General features: G+C 47.3%; 2 non-coding genes across 2 annotated transcripts; both read left to right on the top strand.

Annotated features, from left to right (window-relative positions):
- The first annotated feature begins 9470 nt into the window (after positions 1-9470).
- Positions 9471-9634, top strand: LOC149279855 (U1 spliceosomal RNA). Its single transcript, XR_016278358.1, has one exon. It is a non-coding gene; the product is annotated as a U1 spliceosomal RNA (small nuclear RNA).
- Positions 9635-10492: 858 nt separating this feature from the next.
- Positions 10493-10653, top strand: LOC149279856 (U1 spliceosomal RNA). Its single transcript, XR_016278360.1, has one exon. It is a non-coding gene; the product is annotated as a U1 spliceosomal RNA (small nuclear RNA).
- The last annotated feature ends 7045 nt before the right edge of the window (positions 10654-17698 follow it).

Consider the following 17698-nt stretch of genomic DNA (forward strand, 5'->3'; position numbering starts at 1 on the left):
CGTATGTAGGACGCGCTGTCTACGCCGGTAACAATCGTGTGTAAGAATTTAATTAGATGTCAGATTCTTGCTTGCGAGGGAATGGACTCGCATCCGCCGGCCATAAAAAGAAAATTACTGAAATGAAGTGCACTTTCATTTCATTTGGTAGGGCATCTGGGCCGGCCAGGCCTGCGGGGTAATTATATTAGAGATCGGGGCAGTATGTCGAGTTGCGCATTATTTCTAATTTGCAAAAGAATGATACATTTATTTGTCCCCTCTGGGGGGGGGGAGTGAATCACAGCGGAAAAAAAACAATTCCGTGCTAAACGACTAGCGGGTGAAACGCACCAGCAAACGGGGCAATTTATTATTATATATATTATATATAAATATTATATATTGGGTGTTTTTTTTACATTTTTCGGGGGGGGGGGTAATATAGGATCCACCCCGGGAGCGATATGGTTACAGGCGTCTAAAAAGCTTTTTAATTGCCCAATTTAAATCTATTTTTGCTCCTTGCATGTGGATGGGGATCATGGGAGTTGTAGTCTTCGGTTGCCAGATTTGGGAAAGACGTGCCGAGGAACGCTCACTTTGCATCTGATGCAAATGACATCGCAGTAAAGATACGGCAGCCGTCGGGCTCCCCGGTGCGCTACCGATACCAGCAGGTGGTTTGCGGCTCGCCCCGGTATCTCCCGCTCGCAGCTGCACGGGATCCTGGAAAGAAACGGCAGAAGCAGCGGAAAGACGTGGAAATAACTACGCGGTAAAAATAGAACGTGGTGGGAGAATCGGGGAGAATGCGCGAGTATTGTGCCATGATCAGTGACCTAGATTCATTCTACAGACTGCGTGGATCGCTTTGCATTGTTTAACCCTTGAGGAGCTGGGGAAGGGACCATTTCTCCCCGTCGGGGGCCAATTTCTTACAGATTTGGATTTAGAGGACATTATAAACAGCTCACACTTTATTGTGCGTCCCATCACGTGGCATATCGGAAAAAGTATAAGCACCGGCGAGATTCAATGATTATTTCCCTATACGTATACATACAAACGCTTTATATTTGCCCCGGAGTCTCGGGGTAAAGCCCTACTTCCCTGGAGTCTCCGGGTGAAACCCTGCTTCCCCGGGTCACTTATTTTCTTCCTCCTGCAAGGGAGCGTTGTTTGGTCACACCCACTCCCCACCCACATCCTGTTTACTCAACACCAGTTCCCTCCCACTAAAGTCTGCCTGGGCTAGCCCCACCCCTACATGCAGGTAGCCCCGCCCCCATACACAGCAAGCCACTCCCTAGTTTCCAGGTATGTGCGTATAGATCAAACCCCCTTAACCCGAAATGGTAAAAATTAACAAGATTTAAATACCCCCACCTCCCTTACCCAATTAATACGTTTCTACATACGTGCAGTTAGCCTCTCTCCCCTATTGTTAAGTTGCTGATTGTTGTTGATTGGTTCAGTCAGCCTTTTTTGGGATAGAAGACGGGAGAAACCCATTAGATAATACTGGCTTTGCCACCGGCTGCCACTGATCACAGCATCCATGGATGTTTCAAGCCGGCCACAGGGGCCCTTTTCTTTCTAGTTCTAGCTTCTAGCTTGATATATTCCGTTCATCAGCTGGAGGGCAAATAGGGCAGCATCTTTTTGTCCCTCCGGCACTCGAACAGTTAAATATAGGATGGAAAATAATCCTCAGAGGCGCAGGGAAGGTATATTATGTAACAGACGCAGCAAGCGGTGACCTTTAAAAAGAACGGCAGATAATTTATTAGTTAATAATTCAGAAGTCCTTGTTTTCTTTTATAACTACTTATCTCCGTGGGGGGGGGGGGGCGGCTGCACACAAATGTTTAAAGCTGCAGATTATAAGGTCACAAACCCAATCTTATCATATACCGGCCTATAAATTGTCACAAAAAACACTTTTTACTGTCTGACATTTTTTTATCTCATTTTGCCCCAATAAACTCCCTTTATCTGCAGACCTGGAGCCTCCGTTGCTGTCAGTCATGTGATATTTTGGGTGACTTTCCCGGCTCAAACCCCACACTGAGCTGATGCTTTATGGCGATGCTAATAAAGTCCGTTCCTCCATAGACTTTCATTAGTCAGGGAGTCAGACTGGGTGATTAAGACTGAGTCATTCCATTGTTCCCCACAGGCAGTATGATAAGGAGTCGGGGGGTTGTCTAGTAGATTGGGGTTCAGATAACAGAGCAAATGGCTGATATGCAGCTGCTTGAAAACATTATATCACATACGTTACATACATAACATATTATATGATTCCCAAATATACTTGACCTATGCTTGACTACGCTGAGTAAATAAACTTTAGCAGATCCATCATTTCACTCTTTAAATCACAACAAAATAACATAAATCATTTTTAAGGAAACTTATTTCAGGTTCTATGGCAACAACCAATCAGTGTGTGCTTTTGTATCACATGACACTTAAGTATTCCCAGCCAAAATATGAATTTCTCTTTGTTTATTGTTTTTAATGATCAAAGAATTCTTTCTGTGAAAAGTTTGAGAATTCAGCAGTTTTAGGAATGATATTTCTAACACTGAGACTGTTATATTCCGCACAGGAAGTGGAACACCTTTAACTTCCTGTTTAGCCGTGGAATTTTATTTTCCCCTTTTTTTTTTTGCTGTAACGGCGAAAGTTCTGCTTTCAGAAACTGAAGCCCTATATGCGGTGTGGTATTCAAGTTGGGGAACACTCAGGGCAGCACCCTGACTCGTCCGCCGGGCGGCCCCCTTCTTGGCATTGGAACATGGCGTCACTTCCTATCTCCACCTCTTAGAGCGCTAAGCCTACCGCGAAACGCGTAGCAATTATATCAATTTATTTAATAAATATATTTGAAATTACTTTACATTTTGAGTCCGGGACCAGGGATTTTCTTCATACTACACCACTGCCTAAGGTGCCTCTTTGAGTCTTTATCTGGCTCCGAGGAACCTTCCTAAATACGTAAATAGTATCAGTTTTCCGAAAGATGCTGTCACAGGAGGAACCCTTCCTTCTCTCCAGTCCTTGGGGGTCAGAGAAAACCTCGGGCCTCGCACATTCCCGTGCCGCCTCCCCGTATAATTACGCCCCGTCAGCAGTAATTAAAGCGCTCGGTGATTGTTTCCTCGACGCGTTCACGCGTTCTGTGAAGATAAACGTCCCCTCTCCACGGAGGAAATAACAGGAAACCATCAACGTCTGCGAGGGGAAAAGCTACAAACCCTGCTGGAATGGAACAGAATTAAAAAAATAAAAAGCAATTCCAATCCCGCAGCTGCCTCCGATGAAAATGTTTAAATATAGACAAGTCCTTCTATATTCATTTATCATTTCCATTCTTGAAATTTCTCCAAAAAACCCAAATTTATCATTATATTATTTTTTTTAACCGTTTTCGGCTTTTAATGGTCCCGTTTTACACATTTTAGGCGCATAAAAATGATTTTACACAAACTGAGTCAATATGTCCAATATATATAGATATAGATATATATATATACACGCGTGTCTAAGCGCTGCAAGCCTATAGGGTGGGCTGAATCAGGGGTGATGCAATGAAGTGGTGATGCAATGAAGCTGCAGCTTGCATGATGATCTGATAATGATAAGTGTGCCATAGAGCAGCTGAGCATCATGGGAGTTAATAGCTGGCTACCCGTAGGCTATACCCCCGGCTTTTCAGGTTTACTGACGAGGACACCATTGATGGCGACATCCCCCCACCTCGCCTATCTAGCCGCCTGGTGATGTATTGAAGCCGGACTATGAGGTCATATGGCCACTCTCTGCTTCGATCCGTTGCCACGTTGTGATTAAGGTCTGCGCTGCAAAAGTAGAGCCGTCAATCAACTTCACAGCCCCTATGGCCAGCCGGGCAGATTTCTGATCAGGACTGTCCTGCTTAAAATGGGATACTTGGGAGGGATGTTTTAGGCTACACTTTCTAACCATGTGGGGCGATAAAACTCATTGGCTGTTGACAGGGAAGTGGAGTTATCCCCATAGCAACCAAATAGAAGACTGCTACGGTGATAAGCCCACATTTCAAACTTTGCACTAGAGTCACCGCTCCCTTTGGTTTTTGGGTGTTTTCATTCAATAAGCCAAATTCCTGACTTATCCTGGGTTAGCACACGACAGAACCAAACCCCGCGGGGAGACGGATCCGGGTTTCCAGGGATAAGCACTTCTAACGCAAACTGCTTCATGTGACGTTTCCTCGTTCTCCATGGCGACTGCTCCACGTGTAGAACTTTACACCGGCATTTCTCTGGTCCTGTGGCCCCGGTGCAGCGGCTCCTGAGTCACAAATCAATAAGTCACATAAAATTGTTAGAGACGCTCTAATCACACTCCCTGAAACAAAAGGGCCCCACGGGCCACTTAAAAGTTTGAAAAAAAACCCACTTCCACTGGGAGGCTGTTCCACTTATCTACCACTTTTAAAATGGTGTGTTTCTGCTCAGTCATCTGCCCCTTTAAGCCCATTTAACCCGTTGAGTTGCAGCTTCCTGGCCTGCCAAGAATTTGGGGTTTTGTAGCTCACATCAGACGGAGGTTGCCACTTATATCTCTCACGAAGTCTCCGCTGACCTCGCACGCGCCGCCCACAAAAGCCCAGCGCGCTTTAACTTGCTTGTTGTTATTAGGGAAAGAGGTTGCCGTTTGCCTCCTCCTGGAATGACTTGGGACCACCTGCGGTCCCCCCCTGCGTGACGCCGAACTCTGTATACGCTGACTCAGCGCCCATGCGGGGAAGAACAAAGCGTAGCGAAAACGCAGGAATTTGCTAAACTTCATAACCTCTCTCTTCCCGACACACAAGCCGGAGAGAGCTGGTCTGACGGATACAGTTTAAAGCGTCGGAACCGGCTTAGAATGACCTTCAAAAGAATGTTTTTTTTCACTTGTCGGAGCGTTTTGTTATTTCTTCCAATTTGACATAGAATCATTTTGATCATCTCATCACGAGGTCACATATATAATAATATATATTATTATATTTATTCACATATATAATAATATATTTAAAAAGAAAAAAAACAAAACCTCATTGGCTTATTTAAGGGGACCTGTCGCCATCACAACCTCTGCCATAATTAAATGAAATATATTAAGAACTACCTATTTACTATGAAAGTTGACCTCATGGAAGCTGAGATCAGTGGCAGCCTGTGGCAGAACCAGTATCGCCTGATCGATTTCCTCTCCCAACGGCTGCCTCAACCAATCAACAACAAGCAGCAACTTAACAATGGGAGATACATGAAAAATCATGATGTGCTCCTCAGCCAGACCCCGTGTCCATACAATAAGAAGGTTCCTGTCTATATCATACGCGTCCTTCTCTGTGGCGACGCCGGTGTCGGGGATTCCTGGGTTTTGCTCCTGGATACATTTTTCGGAGAACAGAATACAATGTGTTCTGGCTTTGGCCTCCACGTAGCGTTGTTGCCGTCATGTGCTACCTCGAGATAAGACAGGAATTTAGTTTGTGGGCTGAATACACCGAAATGCTGTTTGCGGCTTGGAGAGTCACAAGGTTACAGAAGAACCTGACACTGAAAAATGCCCCAATCAATAAAAGTCCAAAGGTTTTAACATGATTGGCCTTCCTTGCTCATAACCCCTTCTTGCTAATAATGCCCTCCTGGCTAATATTTCTCTATATAGTCCTGTGGATTTGACTGACAGCAGAAATGGACCTTCCATGTGGATGAATCCGCTAAGTAGTTAGACCAGAACCAACCAACCAGCCATCAAACCAAACCTGGCTGAAAGTCAAAGTTTAGATGTTTTGAAAGAAAATGGTGGTGGTGGTGGCGGCCCATAAGTTTGTTGGATCAACCAGCGTAAGTATTGGAAGGTCTTCTGAGGTCTCAAAAACCAATGGGACCTTCTCTGAGATCAAGTAAGCATGTCTACACAACAAGAGTGGCTCTTGTTTTAGAGATCTGACATCCGTGCTGAATTCTTGCTTAGAATGCCTTAGAAGAACGTGTGCCTAAAAGTGTCTTGAGGTTCAGGTGGGGCTCAATAGACTATATCAATCGGTTCTCAGAGATCTGAGAGTAAAGATAATTGCGTATAGCATCTAGTTAGAGGACCATAACTAGGAAGACCATGTTTGACCCGGAGTCTCCAGGCCAAGTCCAGCTTTCTTGGGTCTCCAGCAACCTGGTGCGATCAGGGGAGATCAGAGGATCTCCTATGTCAGGTTATGAGCAACTGCTTGCAGAAGCAGGTCAGACATCTCTCCTGAATTCACGCCCCCCCCCCAGCTTAATCAATATTGTAAATGTCGATTTTCTATATGTATCTATACGCCAGATTGAGAAGGGCAATATAAAGCAGCAGATACAAAGTAATAACGTCGGGAAGGCTAAATTAAAATACAAAGTAACTGTTGAATACCTCCCAACAGTCTTGGTTCTTACGGGACAGTCCTGGATAACTACCGCACCGTCCCACTTGCAGGGCCAAGAAGTACATTAAACGCTGAAATCATGGACGCTGTACACAGGAAATATCCCCCCCTTGATAAAATTGGAAAGTTCATATCTGGATCAGAAAAAGGAAACAGCTCTAGCGAATCATCCTTCCTCCGGACAGGAAGAGTCTCCGATGCGGCAGATGGATGCTGATTCTATAAATGCCAGACTTGGAGTTAAAAAAAATCCAGACTTTCCATTCTTTCATCTGATGTTAAAAAAAAAGCTTGTAATGGGTGTACATAATGGGTGGTACCACTTCTGCTGGGAGGTAGTTCCATTTATCCACGCCCTCTCGTTAAAATAATTTTTTTCATTGCTCACTTAAATCTTTATTTTATGTTTATTCTGTCGCAAACAAACAGAAAAACGATCTCGGGGAAACTGTGAGTATTCGAGTGGAATTAACTTAGTTGATGGATTTTCTTTTTCCCTAAAGGATTAACAGGCCATATGATAGATTAGCACTTAGCACCTGCTAATGACTGTCTGACTGTCAGGAAACTCTTAAGAAAGCTCCAGGCAAGAGCGGCACTTCAACCCGACAGCTAGTGGAAGCCGAGGGGAAAAAAAATAAAAAGTTACAAAAAAAAAGTACAAAATATTCCACCGTTTGTGAAAGAAAAATAACGACACGCTGCCCTCTGCTGCCGGCATTTGGTATTACACATAATGAGCTACACATCACCCTTTTAACCCTTTAAGAACTCAGGTGTTTTACAATAATTTACACTTGGAGACTGCACGTTTAATGCATCTGTTTTCACATCCTCTATAGTTGGTGGTGGGGGAAAAAAAATGTGTGTATTGACTGGATATGTACCCCCCAAAAAAGCATCCCGCAACATGCCCTGACCTTAGCAATGCCCCAGATGTACACAGTGCTTTTGGGAAAGTATGGGGATCTAAATTAGAACATGCATTTTAATGATTTACAGCTTGGAATTTTTACACACAATTTTTTTTGGTGGGGGGGCATTTAATTGCCTCCTAACTACTCACTTAACTGCGAGTAAGTAAACCAAACTGTGCCAAACTTATCAGCTAATGCGCCCCAAGCAAGGTGTTAATATGTTATACTTTGGTGTAAGAATTAGCCCCAGCTGGACCCTCTGCGGCCGGCATCTTCACCGCATTAAAAGGCATGCAGCGCTTCTAAGACACAGAGCTCCAACATATGACACACAGCCAGTGGCGTACTAAAGTGGGGGGGTATGCCGCGGGTACCACTCCTCAGGGGGGTGCCCGGTGGCCTGACGGCCGCCTAACACAGGCCCGAAGCTTACTGATGTGGCGCCAGCGCACTGTATGAGGAAACTCTTCCTGCGCAGGAGAAGCAGGAACCTGGTAGTGAAGTCCTTTTCATGAACCAATCGTTCTTTTGAACCGATTCTTTTCAATGAACCGGGTGAATCAGTTCAGTAGACTGAACAACTCACTTGTAACCATTCAGTCTTTGAATCGTTAACTGCACTGGTAATATGATCCTAGAGTGAGTCATCTGCACAGCACACAGACACAGCAATCAGGTTACCGTTCAGAGCAGCTCTGAGTCATCGATTCACTGACTCAAAGAACTGTTCAGAACCTTTGAAGCCAGCCAATTGAATTTACCCCATCAACTCATACATTTCATACAACTAGACGCCCTATGGGCATTTATAATGCCAATATTTTAACTCTTTCCATGCGGGAATTTTTGTGAAGATAAAGAATTGTAGCACTTGCTCATTAAAAACTTTTTACATGGGATTTTTACATGTTACCATATTTTTTTTAAAAAAAAATTTGAACATTTTAGAACATTATTTTTTTTTTTACTAATCACCCTGATTAGTGAGCTGGGCTCCATTGACCTTGCATGGTTGGATGCAGTACCTGCATTTAACCTGCAGGAGGAGGACGAGAGTTCTTAAGAGGGTCTGGATAGACCCTCTGTGAACTCAGATCTATTGTTGATGCCATCCTGTGAAAGACAGCAATGTCATTTACAGGATGGCACTTGTGGTTGCTCTTCGGAGGTATCACAAGGCTATCGGGGTAGGGGGGTTGTGTTGCTACATGCCTCGATATCGATATCAACACAGTTCACGCTTAGGAAGCGATTCCGATCGCTTCTTAAGCTGTTTTAGCCAGGCGCCGCCGCGATCTTTGGTGATCAGTGCGGCGGCAGCCATTTGTCTTCCGGGGAGGGCTTTCCTCCTCGGATCAACGGTCAGCCTCACTTGTGAGGCTTCCGTGGATGCTGCAAAACCGCTGATCGCAACTACATGTACGGGCTTTGTCGTTAAGGTGTTAATGACTGTGACAGAATGACCTGTCATACAGGGCCCCAAGGTAGACAGAGATTGCTCCAGCCTGGCTGCATAACAAACATGGCTCAAGCAGGAACTCCATTGTGTTAACAAATCCCATTAACAGGATTACTGCCAGGAGGATATTCAGTAGCCAAAGGTGATTAAAGGTTGGGTCGTCTACATGTACCTGTTTATTAATGTTAATTCAATTATGTGGATATATAAGGCTATGTTTTACAACAATAAAATGTTCCATTTGTTCTTCACAATCATGGTGGTCGTGACTACTTTTGTGATCTAAGATAAAGATCCATCTATTAGCCTTTTGAGGCTGGAGACTATCCTGGAGGGACAGACGAAGGGTTCATAGGGTATCTATAACCCTAACTAAGCAACCCATTACAATGACGCTTTATTCTTTGCCGGGAACCGCCTCCGTTATGTGCTGCAAAGTACTCTGGGAATGCTGGATTTTACGAGCGCAGCTTAACACGGGAAGATTTTTCACTGAAGGGCAACAATGAGGAATTTCCTGTGTGCAGGCACCTTGTCCAAGCAGCTGTTCTTCACAGAGCCAAGTGTTAGAGCAGAAACCCCCACCACGACTTTAGCGAGGGCTGTGGAAGTGGCGCCCCCCCACCCTCTTCTATGGCAGCTCATACTTACCTGGTAGGGTGAATACCCTGATCACGAAGGGGGTTCTCCCAGGGTGAGGCTCAGCCATTGCACTCCGGCTGTGCTGACCCCTGCGATTTCCGCAAATGCGGGAAACTTGACTGCATAATTTCTGGTAGTGGGGGACTGCGTTCGCGCTTTCCCCTGATCATCCCGGTTTAACGATAGAGCCCACAGTATCTCCGGTATCAGCTGCCGGTTCTCCAGGCGTGTCCCTCGCCGCTACCTCCTAAGGGGGCTACTCTAGCGGCTTAAGGCGTGCCTCCTCTGCCTCACCCCGTCTACTCATCCGCTGGGTTAGCTGGCTCTGCCGCTTCCAACCCAGCCTGCGCTCGGCGCCTCCTAGGCCGGGAGGAAGCTCCTTCGCCCTGTGTCTTCCGATGCTCTTCAGACGCTCGTGACCGCCGCCCAGCAACCTCCTCTCCTGCCGTTTGCTTGTCTTTCCTCTCGTTCCGGGAGCACGCGCCGCCTAGCCTCTCGTGTTAATGACGCTTTATGCTTTGCCAGGAACCGCCTCCGTTATGGTTAGGGAAAAGGGTACCGCCCCAGACTCTTGCGGCCTGATCAGGTGTTGCTCCTGCGTCAGAGACAATATATCTGCATAAGCCCCACCCCTGGGAGGTCTTAAATGTTAAACGTGTGGTCTCATCACTCACGCTTCCCTGGTTGTTTTTTTTTTCCTTCTTGCTTTTCCAAAGCATGCAAAAACGCCATCACAGAGCGTCCTCGGTCAAGCTGCTGATGTTGCCGTTCTGCGCTGCCTCGCAGCCTGCCTTGCATGTAATGTATGTTCAGTGGTTGAATAAACGCAATCTAGCCTATTTCACACGTTCGAAGAAAAACGTTATGAATTGGGTTTTTTTGGTTTTTGTTTTCATAAGATTCATGCATTGCAAAGTCTTCTTCTCTTTCGGTGTTGTGCGAATGTCTTAGCTTTAGTTTGTCGCTGCAAGCTATATAGCGATGCCTTTTGGTGGGACGGTGTCCCTCGCAGCGTGGACGTCAAGACGCCCACGTCCATGATACGCTGATCACGAAGAGGGTTCTCCCAGGGTGAGGCTCAGCCATTGCACTCCGGCTGTGCTGACCCTTGTGATTTCCCCAAATGCGGGAAACTCGACTGCATAATTTCTGGTAGTGAGGGACTGCGTTCGCGCTTACCCCTGATCATCCCAGTTTAACGATAGAGCTCGCGGTATCTCCGGTATCGGCTGGTGCTTCTCCAGACGTGGCCTTTGCCGCTACCTCCAAAGGGGGCTACGCTGGCTGCTTAAGCTAGAGGCCTCCCCCTCACCCCGTCTACGCATCCGTTTTTGTATTTAAGTTTATTATACAAAACTGATTATGATAAAACAGACATCAACCTGTTTTAGCAGGAATACATAGATCAGCAATATTGGTACAGATAGACGATAAGCAGTACTGCGACGCAGCGCAGGGCAATACACGTTACAGTACGACTTCAGTTTACGGAAGGCTCAGTAGAAGCAGTGTACAATTACAGTTCCAGACGTGGCGCATATGGTTAGCACTTTAGTGGAACATAACCTGGGGAAATGGGGGGGAAAGGGGGCCGAGGAGAATGGGGCTTGTCTTCAGCCTCTAGACTGTCCTTGAGAGAGTAGTCTCTCAGCAGGCTGTGGATAAGCCTGCGGCAGTCACGGACTGTGACCTGCTCCCTCCTCAGCACCAGGGGGTTCCTGGCAAACCATAGAGCGTCCTTTACGCAGCACATGAGGCGCCAAGCATCCTCAATGGCGCTCTCCGTGTGTTCCTGGGAAAAGTCCGTAAAGTACCGAATGGTAGGACAGGTACTTTCTCTCGATAGAGTCCTTGAGATCCAGCTCCAGGGCTCTGAACAAGGCCTGTGCAAACGGCACTGCCAGAACAAGTGAAGGGAAGTCTCCTCCTCCACAATGTACTGTGGGCAGTGTCTATATCTTCACAGCCCCCTGGCATGCATAAATGTCCTTAGGGGGAGGCCTCCCTGAATGGCCATCCATGCAATGTCTTTACGCCTGTTGGTTAGCCTGCTCGACGACACGTTAGCCCAGACAGTCTTGGCTGTGGCGCCGGGGAGCCCTGGGATGTTCTCGATAAAACCATGAGACAGTCGATCAAATGCCTTCTCTTGGTCTAGGGTGACCAAAGCAGCACGGACGTTGCGGTCCTTGATGTAGTAGATCATGTCCCTGATTAGGGCCAGGCTGTCCGCGATCCGGCGTCCTGGGATGCCGCAGGTCTGGTCGGGGTGAACGATCTGCCCGATGACTTTCTTCAATCTGGTGGCTAGTACCTTGGCGAGGATATTGTAGTCCACGTTCAGGAGAGAGATGGGATGCCAATTTTTCAGGTCGCATCTCTCCCCCTTCCGCTTATACAGGATCGTGATCATCTCTCAGCGTGGGGGACATCCTGCCCTCCACTACCATCTCCTCGTACAGGTCGAGGAGGTCCAGCCCGATGCGGTCCCACAGCGTTGTGTACAACTCGGCTGGGAGACCGTCACTGCCCGGTGTCCTGCCCTTCCTGAAGGATTTGGCGGCAGAGTGCAGCTCCTCCAGCGTCAAGGGGGCATCCATGGCTGCACGACCTGCGGGATCAATGGTGTTAGCGATACCTGACAGGAACCGTTCTGCAGCCTTCGGGTCTGTGTCTTTGGGGGAGTAGAGATCTCAGTAGTAGTCGACCACCACTTTCTGGACCACCTCCTCCTTCCCCTGTCGTACCACACCTTCGCTGTCTCTCATTTCCGTCAGAGCCAAGTGTTAGAACAGAAACCCCCACCACGACTTTAGCAAGGCCTGTGGAAGTGGCGCCCCCCCCCACCATCTTCTACGGCAACTCATACTTACCTGGCAGGGGAGATACTCGTATAAAGGATGAGACAAGGGATTTGCATGTGCCTACCCAGAATCCCTTGTTGTTGTGGCAGCACCATGAGATGTCTGAGAGAAATACACTCCTTTTTGCTTTTCTGGTGTCTGTAGATGAGTGATTAATAATAATGCTTCTATTATTATGCATTTATTCAAATAAAATATATTCCCATGATCCTTTCGTCTAACAGTTTAATACAAAACCCCCCCAAAATAAATAGAAAAAAAGAGTTTGCTGGTTCGACAGAATTAATGTCCGCGAGTGCGGACATTTAACTGTTGCAGTGGGGAGACCAGCGGATCATGGGAATATATTTTCTTTAAATAATTAATAATTAATAAATGAAAATGAACACACTATTATTATTATTATTATTATTATTATCTTTTATTTATATAGCGCCAACAGTTTACGCAGCGCTTCATACAATACATAAATTCAAGGGATATGACAAGACAAGAATTGACAGACTAAGACAAACCGATACATTTGGTGGAGAGAGCCCTGCTCGCAAGCTTACAATCTAGAGGGAAAATGGGGTGATAAACATAAGGCATAGAGAAAGGGTGAGAGGTATTGTGGGGGTATCAATGACAAGGATGTTCTAGCAGCTAAGATGGTATGCTTCTCTGAAGAAGTGGGTTTTTAGATGTTTCTTGAATGTCGGGAGGGAGGGTGAATTCTGAAGGTTCCTTGGGAGCAGATTCCAGAGATATGGGGCAGCTCGAGTGAAATCTTGTAGACGGGAAAAGGAAGAGGTGATGAGTGAGGAGGAGAGCCTTAGCCCATGGGAGGAACGTAGGGATCGAGTAGGAGAGTATTTGCTAATGAGGTCAGAAATGTACGGAGGAGCGGTATTGTGGATGGCCTTATATGTCAGTACCAGGATCTTAAATTTAATTCTAAAGGTAATCGGAAGCCAGTGGAGGGTTTCACAGAGGGGGGAAGCAGAAGAGGAGCGACGTGCAAGGAAGATGAGCCTAGCAGCCGCATTAAGGATAGACTGTAAAGGAGAGAGTCGAGACAGTGGAATGCCAACCAGAAGAGTGTTGCAGTAGTCAAGACGGGAAATGATAAGTGAATGAACCAGAGTTTTTGTGGATTCTTGGGTGAGGAATGGGCGGATACGAGAGATGTTTTTTAGGTGCAGGCGGCAGGATCTGGCGAGGGACTGAATGTGAGGGATGAAGGAGAGGTTTGAGTCAAGGATGACCCCAAGGCATCGGGCCTGGTTAGTAGGAGAGATTGTTGTGTTGTTAATGGTGATAGAGAATTCAGGTAGTGGAGTGGAGATGGAGGGAGGGAAGATAATGAGTTCCGTTTTAGAAAGATTAAGTTTCAGGTGCACTACCACATATGGCTAATATATCTTCGTGCAGAATGCTGCCCTCTGTTGGTTTTACATTGAGTTGGCCAGTATGAGGTGTTTGAGCACCCCAGTGGGGCCAGATCATATGCTTAATATCCTTACTTACCTAAGGTGAGAAAAATAACATGGGAGCCTCATCTCAGACCATGTGGGACAGCACTTAATTTGCATATCAAACTGGTTCCACCCCTCAGAGAAGCTCAGGCATAATATACATAGGAAGGCTCCCCTGCACACGTTATAAAGAAACCATCTCTGTAGGTACAATGAGCCAGGGACACAAGTCTGTGCATTTCCAGAATAACCTAAGGCTAAAAAAACAACATAGGAACCTCACTTCAAGCCAGAAACAGCGAGTGTTGAAGTAGCCATCTCAATCGGAACACAACAGCATGGGAGAAGAACCAAATTTATTTATAGGCTTGATATCCCCCTAGTTGTTGTGAGCAGGGACACTTGTCTGTGTATATTGAAAATAACTCAAGGCAAGGGGGCGGAGCGAGCCACGACCCAAGATGGACGCGTAGAGCTTTTGCTCCTCCACTCAGCCCTACAACATGCTTTAAATTCGCACTCACTTTCACCCTACATCGCTCCTTCGCTCCTTCGCTGCTGTCTGTGGCCAGAGAATGTCCAGGAAGCCCCGCAAGTCCTCCAAGGAGAAGTCGGTGCAGGACTTATTCTCCAAACAGCCCGCGACTCCTGAGCCTCCTGTGCTTTCTCCAGACGACGACACGAGGTCTCCGGGCAAAATGGCGACACAGGCCTGCTCCAAGCAAGATATTGCCGAAATCAAGGACCTTGCGTGCTCGGTGAAGAGAGATCTGATGGATCACATCCATGCAGACATTGGAGACCTGAAGCGCGACATCCACGATATCGGCACCCGCACTGATACACTGGAGCGGTCCCACGCCATCCTTAAGCAGGAAAAATGCAAGATGGCGGGCGACATTAAATCCCTACAGCAAGAGGTCCTGGCACTTCAGGACGCTCAGGAGGACCTGGAAAATAGATCCCGGCGCTCCAATTTTAGACTACGGGGGATTCCTGAGACCTACCTCGACCTGACTGAGGTGCTCCGCTTGATCCTCCACCAACTCCTTCCGCAGTCTGCCCAGGAGGTGCTCCCGGTGGACAGGATCCATAGGGCTCTGCGGCCTCGTCCAGGCCCTGCTGAAAAACCCAGAGATGTCATCGTTAAGCTGCGTGATTATACCCTCAAGGAGGAAGTTATGAAGGCGGCGAGATCAACTACGCTCACGCTCGACAACTTCGAGATCCAGGTGTATGCTGACCTCTCACCCAGGACCCTACAGCGACGCAAGCTTCTTAAACCCCTCACAGATCATCTCCGGGCGCACTCCATAGCTTATCGCTGGAGGTTTCCGTTTGCCGATATTATGATTATGATATCCTCCTGACTCTGTCTCGCCCCCTTGTATCTCTGCCGAACCTATACACGGTCTTGAAGGAGTTCTCTCAGATTTCGGGCTACAAGATCAATACCGCTAAATGTGAGGCCTTAAAATGGGTGCAACAGACTATACCCATGTCCTTCCCGTTCCAGTGGAAACCATCGTCGCTTAAATACCTGGGCATTAATCTTACCAACAGCCCCCAGACGCTTTATGATACTAACTACCCCCCCCGCTCCTGTCGTTGCTCCGTCAGGATCTTTGGCAAGGGTCGCAGTACCACATTTCCTGGCTGGGCCGGATCTATGCGGTCAAAATGAATACACTACCACGTCTGCTGTACTTGTTTCGCGCCCTGCCAATTGCTGTCAACACCCGCGACATCGATTCGTTTCAGTCGTGCATATTCCAGTTCATATGGAATGGTCGGCGGGCCAGGATCAACCGGCACACAATGTACTTACCTAAGGAGCGGGGCGGCTTGGCGGTCCCATGCCTTCGCCTTTACTATCTGTCCGCCAGACTTTCGCAGATGGAATCCTGGTCTTTCCCAGCTGGCACACTGCCCTGGATTGACATTGAACGACTCTGTTTACCTGACCGTCAGCTCCAGCTATGCCGGGCTCCCCGCTTCTGTCCACTATGCAGACGTCCTACTCTCTCTGGAAGAAAGCCAGGTTTAAGTACCAGTTGCGGGGACGTGTGTCCCAACTGACCCCGCTGTTCTTTAACCCACTCTTCCCGGAGGGCGTGGATACCCGACGATTTCAGTGGAGGATCGAGGTGGGCCTGTGTAGACTGGGTACCCTGGTGCGTAGAGGGCGACTACTTACGTTTGCGGAGCTGCTTGAACATTATCGCATCCCCCTGGCCGAGAGGTTTCGATACCTACAAATCAGACATTTGTGCACACTCTCCTATGTGACGCCGGGATCTCAGAGCTGACCCCCTTTGAACAGAGATTTCTTACCCGCCGCAGGCTACGGGGCTCTATGTCTTTTCATTATTCGTACCTCGTGGCTAAGACATACGTCTCTCCTCCGCCCTATCGGGCACGCTGGCATACGGCCCTTCAACGCACCTTCGAGGATGATGACTGGTGCAGAGCGGCGACTAACACACATCGCCTTACTGTTAACACAGTTATAAGGGAGCGGTCTTACAAGGTTATTGCCCACTGGTATCTCTCGCCGGTGCGGCTTTCCAAACTCTGCCCCACTTCCGACGCCAACTGCTTTCGCCACTGTGGTGATGTCGGCACTTATCTCCACGCCTGGTGGTCCTGCCCGCTTGTCCTGCCAATCTGGTCTAAGTTTTTCCGGGATCTCTCGACGGCATTGGGCACTCCGGTGACTGCTTCCCCCCAGACGGCGCTACTGAACATGGATGTGTCGACGATGCAGCTGTCTGGCCCTGGGCGTAAACTGGTACATCGGATTTGTGCCGCTATTAAACAGGCCCTGGCCAGTGTATCAATCTGTATGGAACCAAAGAGAGGGTTTGGTTCCAGGGGGGAACTTTAATATGTGTTGCACTGCAGTTAACCAGGATGTAGTTAAGGGGATGAGACACATGTGCACTGAGTAGAAGTTGGAGTTGAAGTTTATACAGTATGTTTTAAGAAGATCTGTTAATGAAATCATTAAACACTGCAGCTGGAGTCTGACAGCCCTGTTAATGCACAGTAACATTGAAACATGGTGGCAGCAGATATTTGAGCACTATACTAAGAGCAGATATGGAAGGTCTAAAACCAAGGAATCTGTCTCAGGCATGGAGGAAATGGAAAGAAGAAATTCTCCTATACACAGACCTCACCATGACTGGCAAACCAGAGGAGCTGAAGGTAAAACTGTTCCTGTACTTACTTGGGGACGAAGGCAGAGAGGTTAAAGACACCCTTCTCCCTGGAGTGGCAGCTCCCTCACTAGCACAGCTAATGAAAGTATTTGATGATTATTGTGAACCAAAGCAAAATGAGACAGTGGAAAGATATAATTTTTTTTTCACGGAATCAGAGGGAAGAGGAAGGAATAGATGCATAAGCCACAGAGCTGCGTACACTGGCAGCTACTTGCAACTTTGGTAATATCAGAGACTCATTAATAAGGGACAGGGTTGCATGTGGCACAAGGGACTCTAAACTCAGAGAATGCCTACTGAGAAAAGTGGATTTAACACTGGAAAAATGTGTACAAATAGGTAGAGCTGCTGAGCTGTCTAAAGCAAGGGTGCAGCTCCTAGAGGGTACCAGTGCCAGTGCCGTGTCAGTCCACGGGATGGAAACAAGGTACACCCTTAGGAAGGGTCGCAGCAGAATGTCAATGACTCCAGACAAGATGATACAGTGTATATATTGTGGGAAGCGTCATGAGAGACTGAAAGAGAAATGCCCAGCATTTGGACAACAATGTAGAGGGTGCGGTAAAGCCAATCATTTTATTAACCAGTGCCGTACCAATACACAACACAGAATGCCAGTAGTACAAGCTGTTTATAAGGAGACAGAAGACTCAGAGCAATATGAAGACATTCTAGGTCTGA

Source organism: Sceloporus occidentalis, unplaced genomic scaffold, assembly GCF_023333645.1.
Source record: "Sceloporus occidentalis isolate IW3139 unplaced genomic scaffold, rSceOcc1.0.p SCAF_160, whole genome shotgun sequence".
Taxonomy (NCBI): Eukaryota; Metazoa; Chordata; class Lepidosauria; order Squamata; family Phrynosomatidae; genus Sceloporus; species Sceloporus occidentalis.